Source organism: Squalius cephalus (assembly GCF_949319135.1).
Source record: "Squalius cephalus genome assembly, chromosome: 15".
NCBI classification, from domain to species: Eukaryota; Metazoa; Chordata; class Actinopteri; order Cypriniformes; family Leuciscidae; genus Squalius; species Squalius cephalus.
Window position 1 is genome coordinate 12,784,637 of NC_137136.1, and position 15,909 is coordinate 12,800,545.

The 15,909-nt window shown below is 38.0% G+C and overlaps 1 long non-coding RNA gene across 1 annotated transcript in view; it reads right to left on the reverse strand.

The window, feature by feature from the left end:
• Positions 1–11,379, reverse strand: part of LOC307173028 — a 36,706-nt gene extending 25,327 nt beyond the window's left edge. Inside the window, exon 1 of the long non-coding RNA XR_013823796.1 lies at positions 11,188–11,379. This is a non-coding gene — a long non-coding RNA (uncharacterized lncRNA). The remainder of the gene's footprint in view (positions 1–11,187) is intronic.
• Positions 11,380–15,909: the final 4,530 nt, after the last annotated feature.

Genomic DNA, 15,909 nt, shown 5'->3' on the forward strand with positions numbered 1-15,909 from the left:
TCTTATGTAATTATAATATTAGCAATCATTAAAAGTTCAATATCACCTGCAGTTTCTGTTAGTTTTTAAACAGAAACTCTATAGTGTCAATGTTTCATTTCCTTATATTTCATACAAATTTGTACAAGTTTGATAAAAAAAAATACATAATAATGAAGCTCATTATGCACGTTATGCACATTCACTTACTCACATGCAACTAATTCAGTCACAGACACACACACACACAAACTCATGCACACAAGGGTGTTTCTTCGGTCTCCATGTTGGCTAAGGTTCAGGTTGGCTGTGGTTCAGCCTCCATTGTGGCTCTGTTCCAGAGCCCTCTGTGTCTCAGTTTCAGGGTGCTGGGTTGCTGGCAAAGGCCCACGTGGACACTCTGCTCACAGTGGAGCCCTTTGTGTGAGGTGCCATTCCTGTTTTGTTTTCCCATTCCGGTCGTAATTAAACCACCTACAGTGCCTCACCGGCTACAAATTGGGCAGTGAACGAGGGAGCATGCAAAGATAAATGGCTCCAGGCATCTAAAACTCTGACAGGACTGATGGCATCCGACTGGGCCTGACCTCGGAAAGGTTAAAGACATGTTCGCTTAGAGAGCAATCAATTACCATGCAGGCATAGCCACTCTCACAGAGCAAAACGTGGCCAATCTTCAGAAATGCCACTAATTTGTGGACAAATGATTGAAACGACAAAGCTACCAAACTCCTATAGCTTCGTAGTGGAGAGCTTAGTGAAATCCAGTTCATTCCTCTCCCTATTTGCTCTTTCTTTTCTTCCATTCCTCTCTACCTCTCTTAATTCTTTTTCCTGTGTTTGTCCTTGTTGGCTTGGTAGAGCCTCTCAGCTGTTCTGCTGTGTTAGTAATTACCATTTCATTAAGGACGACAGTTTTGAGGGTAGAGGCACCGTTTCAACTGGGTCTAGTGGGAGAAGTGCATGCCAAATTCATTGCATGAAAGGCAATTATCCCTCTACGACAGCAATTCACCATTTTGTACTTGGCGAGTTGACGACATTGATCAGAATTAGTGGAAATTGTGCTGAGTACATATCCTGGTATCAATAGTCATTCCCTGGATGGTTTAGCAGCTACATGGTAAAAATATTAGCAAGCGCAAAGCAGACTCGCAGCGAACTCGAGCACAACACTTTCTGCTACAACTAACATCCTGGCATACAGCACTTGTGTAACTAGATTTGAGCCTTTCCCAGGTGGTAGGGGGTTCTTGTGCAATATTTTACAAAATTTCTTTTTTTTTTTTTGTTAACCCAGGACTACTGAAGAATTTCATAATTCAATTTATTTATATACACTACTGGTCAAAAGTTTGGAAACATTAAGGTTTTTAAACGTGACAAAAAGTAGTCAATTGAGTCAATTTTTAAAGTAGTCAATCTAAGTCAATCTTGTTGAGTATCTTAATCTTACCAAGGCTGCATTTATTTGATCAAAAATACAGTAAAAAATTAAGATACTACCTTCAAAAACATTACAAAAACTTAATGTTTCCAAACTTTTGACCGGTACTGTACTATAGTCTATAGCACAAGCGCTGTAAAACAAGTTGAAAACCATGTTTTAGAAAAAAAAAAACTCTACCTTTAAGTATGAGCAACAGTAATAGTGATGCTCAACTTAAAAAGCAACACTTAGCAAGCATGACTACTAGTTCAACAGTTTTATGCTAGTAAACAAGTCAGAAAATGTCTTATTTTAATTTCACTAAATATGCGAGTGTTTGTGTGTATGTGCGTGTTTTATGGAGAAAGAAGGAAAGGGAGGGGGAAGGGCTGAGTTATAGTGACAAGACTCTGTGCTTGTCTGTTGGAAACTGCTGCAGCTCATCTAATTGCATGTCTAGTCTGAATGATGGGGCACTTAATTCTTACACATTCCACACAATTGCTTTCCACTAACACAGGCCTTGGGAGAGAGACAGAGAGAGAGAGTGCGAGCGAACGTGAGCATATGGTGAGATATGCAGGTATAAATAGGTTTTCCCAGCTATGGTCAAGGAGATTAAGCAGCAGCTTTAATGGACAGTGTTTCCGTCCTGAGAAATGCAAAACCGTTACACAGGTGAGGCGTTCCTGGCGCCTCAACCTAAAGAACGATTCAAGGGCCCTGAGTGGGACGACCCCAGGAACATCATCTCCAACTTCAGCTGGGAGGAGTGTAACGAGTCCAAGCTAATATATTCACCAGCCAAGATTAATTCAACCAAAGCACTTAATTACTCTAATTGATCTTTATTAGCACCAATTAGAGTAGGACACTGGGGGGAAAACAAGGTCCTGATTCCTGTAGGCAGGAGAGGTGAGAAACAAGTTAAAAGGACAGACTTAGCTGGGTTTAACCTGGTCCACAACTGGGGACTCATTTATAAAGACGTGCATTGAATGATCCTAAATGTGAACGTGCAACAATATCCAAAATGTTGCAACGAATGATTTATAAACGGCCATTTGCACACAAAAAAATCCTAAATGCATCCCACTTTTATAGCAGTTTATCTTAAATTCAAATGCACTGTGAACTAGCGTATCAACTCCACAGATATAAGTGCAAAAAATGTGTACGCATGCTCTTCAGTTGGCACACACATTTCCCTTCAGTCAGCATTCAGTTTTTTCTTTTTTTAAATCCTGATTTCTTCCTCACTTCTGAATGAAATCCATGGAATTTAGGATCAAATCCGATTGACACACGTTTATAAATGTGGCGCCTTGTCTATTGTGGACTAACTTAAATCTCCCAGGACAACAGAAACAGGACTCAAACAACACAATACTGGTCTGCCTTCAACCTGAATATTATCTGGTCCACTAGCATATTTTAGTTTTTTTTATTATTATTAACTAACCTGGAGGCATTTGGGTGGGTTTTAAATGACTTTACGGGCAACCAACATCCCTTTCTTCCTGAATAAGCATATTATTATCCCTCACACGGTCTCTCTCTCTTTTTGTCTGCATAAAAAAAAAAGGCTTATGGAAAATAATAAATTATCCGTGGCTGCATTAACAGGGATGTAAATCGTTCGGCAATTATGTTTTAATAGCCTTTTAAGAGAATGAGTAATTGGGGGTGACATTACTGGGGTTGATTACACTAACCCATCTCATTCACTCTCTGTCAGGCCGCTGGTCAGCGTGTGTGTGCATGACGCTGTGCTGTTGTTGTGTGTAACCTCTTATTCACAGTCAGTCTCAGCCATGTGGTAGCCGGTCTGGAAGTGTTTGAGAGCAGGAGCTGGTCTCTGATCAGTGAGAATGCTTTTATACTCGGCCACCGTGATTTTACCAAGTAAGACATGTTCCTGGATCAACATATTTTGTTGATCCTGGAACAACATTCCTGTCCAAAAATCTAGTCCTAACCCTACCCGTAAACCTAACCTTACCCATAACTTATCCCTAAAATCAGAGGGAAATGATGGTAAATAACGCTGATGTAAAAGCACCAGTGGGTTGTCCCACTGAGGGCCCTTGAACCGTTCTTTAGGTTGAGGCGCCAGGAACGCCTCACCTGTGTAACGGTTTTGCCAGCAGCCATATCACCCTGTAGCCCAAGACTGGTTGCCCAATGAAGCTAAGCAGGGCTGAGCCTGGTTAGTACCTGGATGGGAGACCTCCTGAGAAAAACCAGGTTGCTGCTGGAAGAGGTGTTAGTGAGGCCAGCAGGGGGTGCTCACCCTGTGGTCTGTGTGGGTCCTAATGCCCCAGTGTAGTGACGGGGACACTATACTGCCAAAAGAGCACCGTCCTTCGGATGAGACGTTAAACCGAGGTCCTGACTCTCTGTGGTCATTAAAAATCCCAGGATGTCCTTCGAAAAAGAGTAGGGGTGTAACCCCGGCATCCTGGCCAAATTTGCCCCTTGGCCCCTGTCCATCATGGCCTCCTAATCATCCCCATATACTGATTGGCTTCATCACTGTCTCCTCTCCACCAGTAAGTTGGTGTGTGGTGGGCGTTCTGGCGCAATATGGCTGCCGTCGCATCATCCAAGTGGATGCTGCACATTGGTGGTGGTTGAGGAGATTCCCCCATCTATGTAAAGCGCTTTGAGGTCTCAGAAAAAGCGCTATATAAATGTAACGAATTAATTATTACCTAACCTTGGTTGTAAGCCTAAACTTGACAACCTGTAAACTTGTCCCTCAAATCTGATGGTTGATTGTAATGTTGTTCAAGGATCAACAAGGATGTTGATCCAGGAACATGTTGTACTTGGTGAAATCACATTCTCCATTTAGACTCTCACACCCTTGCAAATCTCCACTGGAGCCCTGACTGATGAGAAGAAACATGCTCGCTGCAGGGGAGAGAGAACAAGAGAGAGAACGCAATGATGAAAGGAGGTTAGAGGAGTATGAAGGGTAGTTCATTTACTTTACATTACTCTTTCACTTTTTAGTTTGTGCTTAAAGTGATTGTGCTTGAGTCATGGTTAACACTTTACAATAAGGTTCATTAGTTAACATTAGTTAACTACCTTAGTTAACATGAACTAAGAATGAACAATACTTCTAAAGCATTTATTAATCTTAGTTAATATTAGTTTCAACATTTACTAATACATTATTAAAATCAAATGTTGTATTTGTTAACATTATTTAACCCACTGTGAACTAACAAGAACAATGAACAGCTGTATTTTTATTAACTAACATTAACAAAGATTAATAAATACTTTAACAGATGTATTGCTTCATGTTAGTTCATGTTAGTAAATACATTAACTGATGTTAACTAATGAACCTTATTGTAAAGTGTTATTTGTGTTAAGTCATGGAATAGTGTTTGCACATGTGCTCTGAACACACGAAGGTTCAAATCTCGTATGTGGCTTCTCTCCTCATTTCTTATTCTGTCTCTGAAAAAAATGGCAAAAAGACTAAAATAAACATACTACACTGAAACCACAAATTGGACACCCTTGTGAACCAGTGGGCAAAGCTCCACCCATGTGCAGTGACATTATGAATGAAAGTTTGTAGCTGATAGTGACACTGATGGAAACAAAATGCAATCGAACAAATGTGATTCCAATGTAAACACATTTATGCCACTTACAATAATTAAGTCTCTTTTGTGAAAAATATTCTGCTTCGGATGTAGCTTCCTTGTAGATGGATCTTTATAGGCAAAATTCATTGGTGCTATCCATAAATACATAGTCCACAAATAAAATGACAGGTTATCACAATTGCAGGTACTTTATAAAAGTTTTTTTTTTCTTCTGAAGTTAAAACCAGGTTAGGGTGGTAATCTAATCCTGAATATGCTGAACTAATGTTCTTTAAAGGGTTAGTTCACCCAAAAATGAAAATTCTGCCATTAATTACTCACTCTCGTGTCATTCCAAACCCTTACTTTGTTCATCTTCAGAACACAAATTAAGATATTTTTGATGAAATCCGAGAGCTTTCTGACCCCCCTCTAGACACCAATGTCATAACCACTTTCGAGGCCCAGAAAGGAAGTAAATAGTCCTAAATAGTCCATGTGACTACAGTGGGTAAACCTTAATGTTATGAAGCCACGAGAATAGTTTTTGTGTGCAAAAAAACAAAAAAAAACGACTTTATTCAACAATTTCTTATCTTCCGTGCGAGTCTCTGGCGCTGTTCATGTGAGCACCCCGACGCATGTGTGTGACGCAGGATCCAGCCAATACTGAGCCAGCGTTCACGGAAGAGAAGTAATTGTTGAATAAAGTTGTTATTTTAGGTTTGTTTGTTTTTGAGCACAAAAAGTATTCTTGTCGCTTCATAACATTAAGGTTGAACCACTGTAGTCACATGGACTATTTTAACAATGTCTTTACTACATTTCTTGGCCTTCAAAGTGGTTATGATGTTGCTGTCTATGAACTAAGGTCTTACGTGTTTGGAACGATGTGAGGGTGAGTAATTAATGACAGAAATTTCATTTTTGGGTGAACTAACCCTAATCATAATTTGAGCTTTATGACTTGAGCAATATTCATTTTCATTCAGTCACACTGGCTCATTGTGTTGCCTGTTCTTTCATTTACATAGTACTTTTCTGAAAAAGCCTTTATTTGTTGTTTTAGTAGTTTTAAGTGACTGATCCTACATCAAAATTAAGGCAAAACACCGTAATTTCACATTTTGCCATAACCGAAGATGACCGGGGGTTTTCAGACTGTTGAATCCCAAAAGACTCCTAAATAATGATGTTTCCCTGAGGGACCCTCTTCCTAGAATATAAAGACAGCTATATATTTTCATGTATAAAGACCCATTTATACTGTGTGAAAAATATTGATACTATAAACTTGTTCATCTGCAAAATAAAATAACTGGCTTTAAACTGTTGCTGTATTGAAGACACAACTAATTATTAAAATATTTTCTTGAAAATATTGACTTTGTATTAACTGTATCTTTTTTCTACCCACACTATGTGCAGCATGTTCCTGGAATAATATTCTAATCAATCAATCAGATTTGAGGTACAAATGTACAGTTTATGTCAAGTTTAGGCTCACAACCAGGGTTTGGTGCTTCTACATCAGTGTTATTAACCATCATTTCCATCTGATTTTAGGCATAACTTATGGGTAGGGTTAGGTTTAGATTTAGGGGTAGGAATATGGTTAGGACAAAATTTTGGGACAGGAATTTTGTTCTGGGATCAACAAAATATGTTGTCACAGGAATGCGTCTAACTCTGCAATATTAGATGTAGACTACAAACCTTAAGAGAAACAGTTGGGATTCATAAGTACTGCTTCAAATCGCTGATTTTACAGTTAACTTTGACAGCCCTAAAAACAAATATTTTAAAATATTTCTTATTTCAAATTATCAACGGACCCCTATAGAACCCTCTTGCAGACCCCAGTTTGAAAAATCCTTTTATGATTCATCCTGTGACAAATGAGTTTGGCTAAATTGTGCTCAGATTAAGAGAAATTGTTAAAACTGATATTAAAATGAATCAAAACCAGCCATTTTTATCTGTGTTGACGTGTTACTGCGTTTTGCAAAGGAAATTATCCTAGACTGAGGTGAAAAACCCTTTCTGGGTATTGTTTTTATTTACTAGATGATCCTTATTATGCCATCATTTTATGTCCAATTATTTACATTAAACAGAAGCAGCCACTAATGGCATTTAATTAATGCATAATCAGCATTTGTCTAATGTAATGTGATATATTTAAGCACCTGCCCATAATGTTCTTTGAACATGGAAAGCGAGTCAGCTGATTGTCCTTCACTGCCGTAACACAGGGTTACCCTCTCTTGCTCTTTCTATGTTGTATTGGTTTAGCTCTTTGCTTCTCCTAGAGCTGCTGTGCTCCAAGAATGCAGCGTTTTACTGGATCAAAAATTTACGAGCAATTAAAAGGCAGGCGACGTGGGGCATCCATCAGCAGTGCGTGCCGCTGCCAGGCAAGGTGAAGGGGTGACAGTAAAGCACACGCTATATACTTTTATATCTGTTTTCTCTCTAAAGAGGGAAGGTTATAGCAAAAAATGATACTTTATGGGCCGCAGTTTGGCTGTGATATAGACGTCGTTCCCAATACTGCTTCAGCAGCTGAGAGCGAGCGTGCCAAGAAAATACAACACCTGTTTGAAGTGTTGCGTATTGACTTGTTTGTATTATAACGGGAAGCACCTATAGATCAAGAGAACATCAGGGTGAATGTCTGAAATACTTCACATGAAATATCTGATGCAATAGCAGGGTAAAGAAATGGTGCAAAATACAAAGTGGTATAATTAATACAGCCCGGACCCAGATGATCCATAACAACACTAAACCAATGCCTCAAAACAATAACACACACATCTAATAAGATAATGCATTGCAACTATTTAACTCAAACACATTTAAAATGTACATTATCTATCTCTCTCGCTCTCAAGCTCTCGTTCTTTCTGGATGCTTTAGGGAAGCTTGGACTCATTTGCTTTCTTAATTACGTTGTAATGTACGTTTAATTTGCAAATGGTGGCAATTAATTTTTGTGATACAGAACAAAATGCTGTAAATATAAACATTTTAATAGTCCTTCATAAATCGTGCATCATTTTTCAAAAGAGTCATTGGCATTTAACTTCACTTTTTATCTGCCTTTTTTTTTTTCTTAGTCTAAATATTCCACCTCACTGCTCTCACATCTTCCTTGATATTCATTTTTTTCTTTTAAAGAGAGAACAGGCTGCTTTGATCTTTTCTTTTCTCCAATTTCTGCACACTTCTGACACAATAATTGCCGTGGTTTCACCTATTCTATCAAAAGAGATTAAATGAAATTAAGCTTGTTTGTACGTGCTGTTCTTTTCACCGCTGTACATTCTTTGTAACTGGGCTTTGTGTGCACGTCTTCTTTGTTTTTCATCAGCTGAAGAAGTGACTGCACCGTATTTTGGTATCTTTCTCCGGCCAATCTGAATGTGGAATACATCAGGGTTATTTTGTCTGAGGAGTTATGGGAGGCAATGTCTGCTAAAAAAAAAAAAAATTACAAAACAAATATTACAAAAATAAAACAGCCTGTTGTAAAACAATTATTGTTCTTAAAAACATTTTCTAAATCTGAGTGATGTAATGATAATAATAAATAAATTCAGGTAAAAAGTCAAGTGAGAGGAGACAATGTCTCCACGTCACGTTTATTGGCTGATCACCATGTCAATATGATAATTCCTATGAATCATAATAATAATTTTCATAAGTCCTTTCCTTTCTAAAACAGAAGTCCGATTACAGAATGAATGAATCTTGTAAACTGGTTCTTTTTACTGAATCAAAAACATACAGTGAGACCAGTGTAGTCTGATTCCTAAACAAATGAATCCAATGGATTGATTCTATCTAGTGAATCAAAATAACACAGTGCAAACAATGTACTGTAATTCGACTTCCAAATTAAGTGTAAGATTCCTGACTTATTTAAATAAGTCAGTGCTTTTCAGTGAATCAAGCACAAACAGCTTAACTAATAGAGAGGTTTAAATCAGTGTAGTTACTGATTTGTTGTTCAAATGACAACATATTGCAAAGGTAATAAAAAGCACTAAAATAATTTATAATGGAAATGTTATGTAATCGGAATCATTAGGAGGAATCAAAGCCAGAGCCATTACTTTTTGTTTTACGATTCCCATCCTAAATATTAATTCTCATTAAACAAAAGCAACTTTTTTCAAGTCCACCACACATGGAAATGAGGATCTGTGGAAATGAAATGTTGTGGATGAGTGTGTGTGTGCGTGTGCGCGAGACAGATCAGAAAAGAACTATGACATTGACAAAACCCTAAGCCCTTCATGAATGAAACAGATTCTCTCTCCCTCACTCGCTCTCTTTTTCTCATGTTCCTGGCAGGGACAATTCACTGACATCACAGCAGGCCTAGCAACAGCCAATAAATTATGAGTGACAAGTATTTGGACCAATAAAAAGGCTGCCATATTTCCTGGGCAGTAAATCTGGTTCCAGATTGCAGCGGCGTGTGTCGGCTGACGTGTTTATAGTCGCAGGGAGATGGGAGCTAGGGGTTCGCCCCTCCACATCAACGCCTTTAGAACACACTCTCCTCTGAGGTCACAAACACACACGTACACACAAGGGATGCTGGGATATGCGGCCATTCTTTTTTTCTTTTTTAACAAATTGTCACGCCTCACAGTTTCCGTGCCCCTCCTTGCAGCTGAGCCATCTGTCCTTCAGCCAGGCAACAGCCCAAATGTATAAACACGGCTAACCCACTAGCATATTTTTTGTCAAGCTATTTTAAGTTCCCCCTTAATCTTATCACCCAGATTGCTATCAGCTGAGTGCAAAATTAGCTCTTTATCGCTTCTCGACCAATCAAAGACCACTTATCCTTAACTACTACAATAAAATCAGCCAAACAGAATCCAATATTTCACAACCTTGCGATACAGGTATTTGATAATTTGGCAGAAAATGACCCATCGCACACTTTTACACCGCTTTAATTGAGCTAGCAATTTCCAATCCTCCATCATCCATCCCAAACGGGCCTGATAAAAAATCTTATATCCTACCGCTAGACTGTGAGTATCCATGACATTATCACCTCCATATAATTAGCGCAATCTGCATGGGAAAGCAATGTGATCGAGGTATTAGCAGGCCTCCGCTACATCAGACAACATCGATACATTTCAGGAAAGGCGCTGTTTGTTCGGAATCATCCTAATCTGATTAATCTATTATTTCAGCCCCACACTGTGATTACCAGGGATTCTATTATATGATTCTGCATGAAGAAAAAAAAAGAGGTTGGGAGGGAGGGAGAAAAAATCATTCACTGTGTGCTGGAGGAAAATCCATAGCGTCAAAAACCCGGCGTCTTGACAGCGTGACATTGTAAAAACACTGTAAAAGTGTTTATGTGATGCCTTGAGGAATGTGTGCTTAAAACGCCCTTCATTTTGATATCTTTGAGAACTACGTCACGTGAGTGCTCCGGCTATTCTCTAACTATAGTAAATCAAAGTGAGCAAATGTGCTTGGATGGGCTCACATGCCCTTGTAATGTCAACTGTTACAAAAAAAGAAGGACAAAAGAAAACTATATTCAATTTGGAAATAAATACCACCTTCGTGTCAATCTTGATGAATTGATGAATCTAAAACATTGCTAGGTCACTAAACAAATGTAAGAAATTTTATGACATTGGTCATGTGATTTTTTGTACAGATGGTCAGATGTTCTTCCACTTTTGGAACATTTATGCTAAATAGAAATATTTTATCTAACGGTCTCAATCTTTAGGACTAATTTGTATCATTAAGATAGAACACCTAATGGGGTGCAAGATGAATAAATAAGGATCTGGTAAACCAATCTAAGTCAAGTCAAGTCAAGTCAAAATTAGATTATTCCAACCATATAAAAAAAAAAACAAGCAAATTACCAGGTTACTGGTTTTAAACCATGTACAAGGTACTACGTTGTGCCCTCATGCAATGCACTAATCAAATTTTACAACAGGTCTGCAAGTCACTTTGACCACAAGATGTCTGTTAAAAAGACTAACTGTACATGTCAATGTATCTTTACCAAAGCCTGCTGAGATTTCAATACCACCTGCTGTATAGGAGTTCTAATCATTCAACATTCTGTTGAGTGTACTATAGATGCATTGTGCCATGGCGTACCTGTCATGGATGTGGTACGCTGCTCCTTTTATTGGGCCAGGGTCAGGCACGGGCAAAATCAAACGTCTCTCCATGTCAGTCAATAGCCATGGAACAAAGAAAGAAACAGGAGAGTGAGAGAACGACAGGGCTGACTGTTACTCAAAGCCTGGCAGCCTAATTCTATTTTAATAACCTAGTCATTTGTACCTTTCATACATATACTTACAAAGTTTTACACTCGAGTCGGCCTACAGAGAGCAAGATACTTTATACGGACTTGTGTGTAGAGGTAACGTGCTATTTTCTCTCTTTCTTTCTTTCTTGACATTCACTTCATTTAAAACATGCTTTTGCAGTCCAATCAGGCTTAAATAATAGCTCTGAAAACCGCCAATTTAGCCAAGAATATTCACGACATTACAAAGCCTGATGGAATGAATGAAGCAGCTTCCCTCCACAGAGTAGAGAGGGAATGTGGCAGACCCGAGGTCGTGTCAAGCAATATATTGATGGAATCCAATTAAGACCTTTAAACTGCAGAGAGAGCTTGAAAGATATTGGATAAGTTTTGTATAACAAAAGAACTGAGGCTAGTCAAGGAGAGGTTTCTCTGTATATTTATATATATATAACAATAAAAAAATGGGCTTTTGCTTTATTCACTCATTATTTCTTGAATAGTCTTTCGACAAAAGTGGACCACCTATTTTCTATATCGTAATCCCTTCTGGTACAAACTGCAGACTAAAATGCTGTTAAGAACAGCCAAAGTAAGTAGGAATGAGGGTTGGCGATATAAGTTTTTTAGGTTGTGACCTTGGGGATAGTTTTTGTCTGTTTCATTATAGAACCGCCATTATCAAGGGCTGTTACTGAGAATCCAACCTGAGTGGCTGCTTGTACTGCTCTGAACGAGACAATTCACAAACAGTAGACTGTGTGACCCTGAAGAGAAAGCCTTGCTATATGGGCTAGAACACAATAGAGAGCAGTCGTAAAGGTTTCTGAACCGTGCAAAATAGATCCATAACCACAGCTAGACACACAACCATAAGATTAGCAAAGCATATTAGGAACCAGGTAGTTCTCTAAAAGCAAAACAAAAGAAGCCGGAATTGCTTTCGATATTAGTGTGAAACATACAGAAATAAGACAACATAGACAATTATTTCAAGGCGTGGAAGAGGAGAATGGGTGCTGTACTTTTGAACCGTGCTATATTAGATACCGAATCCGTTCGTGAACATGCTCCTCTCACGCTCCCATTAGAACCGGATACCTCCCCCACCCCAAAGCAAAATCAGAGAAAGCCCCTTCGGTCCTGGCTGGTTTGCATAAAGCAAACAAAATTAAATTTGCTTTGCTAAATCAAAGCTTGTATGGTATTCCAAGCCACTCTCACTGGGACAAATTACTTCAAACGTCCTCCTTTGTATCATAACGGGGGGGGGGGGGGGGGGTTGAGAGAAAATCAGCCCAATCAGCACGTCTCTGAAACTCTCAACACAGGAATTAATTATTGAATACGGGCGTGAGTTAGGCTGTCTCCTAGCAGAAGCAGCGACACAGATCTATTTATTTGCAAAAAGCATTATTCGCTCTTGAAAATGCACTGTTGCCAACTATGCTACTGTTCTTTTTCAATCTGTTTTTCTTCTAAATGGAAAACAAGAAATGGTTCTCAGGAAGAAGTTCTACACACCGTTTACACCTGGTAATGGTGTACACAATCTTTTGAGCTTCAACACTGCATACTCACCTGTCAATCAAACACTGCACTTAAACTAAGGTTTACGTTTTGCAGAATAAATGAGGCTTTACGTAAATAACCATCCGAAAGAAATAACTAGAGATGCATGATATATATATATATATATATATATATATATATATATATATATATAGATATCATATTGGTTATGGCCAATATTACAGATCTCTTTGTTTATCGTTATCGATCAACATTGGATACTTGATTATTATTTTTACATCTAGATCATTAACTACCTTTATCATCATCTAACGCTCACTTAATCTTTAAAAACATGAATAATAATAAAAAAAAAATCTCATTTGTTTCATATAATATGCATAAATATGGATGTGTGTTACTTAGCATTTAAAGAAATTGTGTACATTTTAAAATGGACAAAAAACACTAATAAGTTTATAACACTTCAACTTTTGGTCATTTATCATGAAATCAAAGACTCTACCCTCAAAACCTCACCTGACCACTTACGATCATCTTAAAAGGGATAATTCACCCAAAACTGAAAATTCTGCCATCATTTACGCTGATGTTGTTCCAAACTTTTCTTCAGTGGAAAATTAAAGAAGATATTTTGAGAAATGTCTCAGCATTTTGTTTTTGTCCATACAATGGAAGTCAATTGTTACCAACATTCTTCTTTTGTGTTCAGTAGAAGTCATACAGGTTTGAAACAACATGAGAGTAAGTAAATACAGTGTGACAGAATCTCTTTAATACCAAGTGGAAACAGGGTTGTGAAGAGATTCTAACCGGTTGTCATATGCTAACATGACATGGCCTTACAGCTAATGGCAGATATCCCTGATCTGACCCTGATCTGGCCTGAGCGAGCGTCAGAAAACCTATTTTTTTCCAAATCAACTGTTTACAAATCCCCGGTTAATAGGATCACCCCTCATTGACTTCAGCACTCAGATATGGCTGATGGAATCTATTAGCTGCATGACAGTCAGCTCGCTGGACAGATCAATATCCCGAGGCTCTTACAGCTCCGCTGTGTGCAGTTTCTCCTCATCAGCTCTGGTTTGAACCTCAAGGTTTCCTCTCTGTGTCCGGGTACCTTTTATGACATGAAAGTGTTAACGACTATCTCCAGTACAGTATGTAGCATAAGCATAACCTCTCTCCCTCTCTTTTCCTTCTCTAACCCCCCCCCCACCCCCACCCCCACCTCCACCTCCTCCTTGTGCGTGCATACGTGTCTGTAGATGGTGTTACTGTGTTTCCAATTAAGCTGAACTGTGGGCAGATCAATGAGGCTCGAGTGAGTGTGTGCGAGTGCGCGTGTAAAATGAGCAGCTCTGGGCCCTGCGAGCATGCAGAGAACTAATTTATTGAAGCGGGGTTGCGCTACAACCAGAGAAGGTGGGGCTGGTGTGAGATGGTGATGGTGAGTGCGGGGCATTGCACTCCATTATATTATAGTACATTTAAAGAAATAGAAATCACACTTGCCTATTTCACCATTTAAATTAGCAGCCTTCCACAATCTTAACACTTCGTCAAATATTCCAGGTCACTGCTATTCCTGCACACGCACAACGCAATATTAATATGACTTTTGGTGTAAAATGGGTTGAGGTACCAGAACAAGAGAAGAAAGAAGGAAGTCACACTCTTCTTCTCCTTTATCTGGAAAAGGAATCTAATCTGACTAGATACAACTCTAATTTGTTTGACTTTTCTGTACAGAAAAGTCTGAACAGTTCAAGAGAGATAATTAATTAGTCATTAATTTTCAAGTTGTACACATGAACCACACAGTTACAGCTAGCAGCAAATATTCACATAAACCACAAAAATGTTTTTACTTATAGACCTATGTTAGAAAAATGATATGTTGGAATGAAGGAGGCTGGTCTTTCCAATAAAGTGGGAAATAATGCTCCTAAAATCATCTTAACTTACTGTACATGGTGCCAAATTAAGCTAAAATTCTCCAGTATCATCCTTCATCTTTCGGGGAAAAACAATCTTGTAAAATTTATATTAACATATCAAACCTTTACTATACCATATGTCATGTAAACTCATGGACAGGAGTATATTTCTATACAATAATCAAAATTTATTAATATAATTTATTTTGTGTAAAATTAAATTGGGGCATATACATATATATTTATATATATTGTGTGTTTATATATAGTAAGATTTTTATTTCTTATGCTCACCAGAGCTGCATTTATTTGATGGAAAAAGTAAAAACAGTAATATTAATATTGTGAAATATTATTACAAATGCATTTTCTATTTTAATATATTTTAAAATGTAATTTATTCCACTGATAGCAAAGCTGAATTTTCAGCATCAATACTCCAGTCTTCAGTGTCACATGATCCTTCAGAAATCATTCTAATATGCTGATTTGGTGCTCAAGTAACATTTCTCACAATCATCAATGTTGAAAGCAGTTTGAAAAATACTTAATATTTTTTATTGGAACCATGATATGGATTCTTTGATGAATAAAATGTTAGAAAAGAACAGCATTCATTTGAAAGAAAATTACTGCCATTACTGTCACTTTGGGTTAATTTAATATGTTGCTATTTAAAAAAATGTAACTTTAAATTGGTTGGGAATTTACTGTAAAACAGAAAAAGTAATGTTTTAAAAGCACTAGAGAGAGAGCATTGGCTTCCTTATTGATGTCTCTGCATATTAAGCTGGGATAAATGAAAACATTTTAACATCGCAAAAATGACACATTTCACCTTTAATAATAGGAGTAACACGGAACAAGTGACTTCTTTATAATTATTAGGGAACAGATTGAATAATTAGGGCCTTGTTTCATGTTCATAAATTTGCATGACCATCATCTTGATCAGACAGGATACTTTATCCATCTTCATTGGACACAGTATTTGCATGGCCAGACTGACTTACACACGCACACACTTTCTCTCTCTCCCTCTGTCTCTCTGTAACACGCTCTCATTAACTACACAAATCAGTGTGC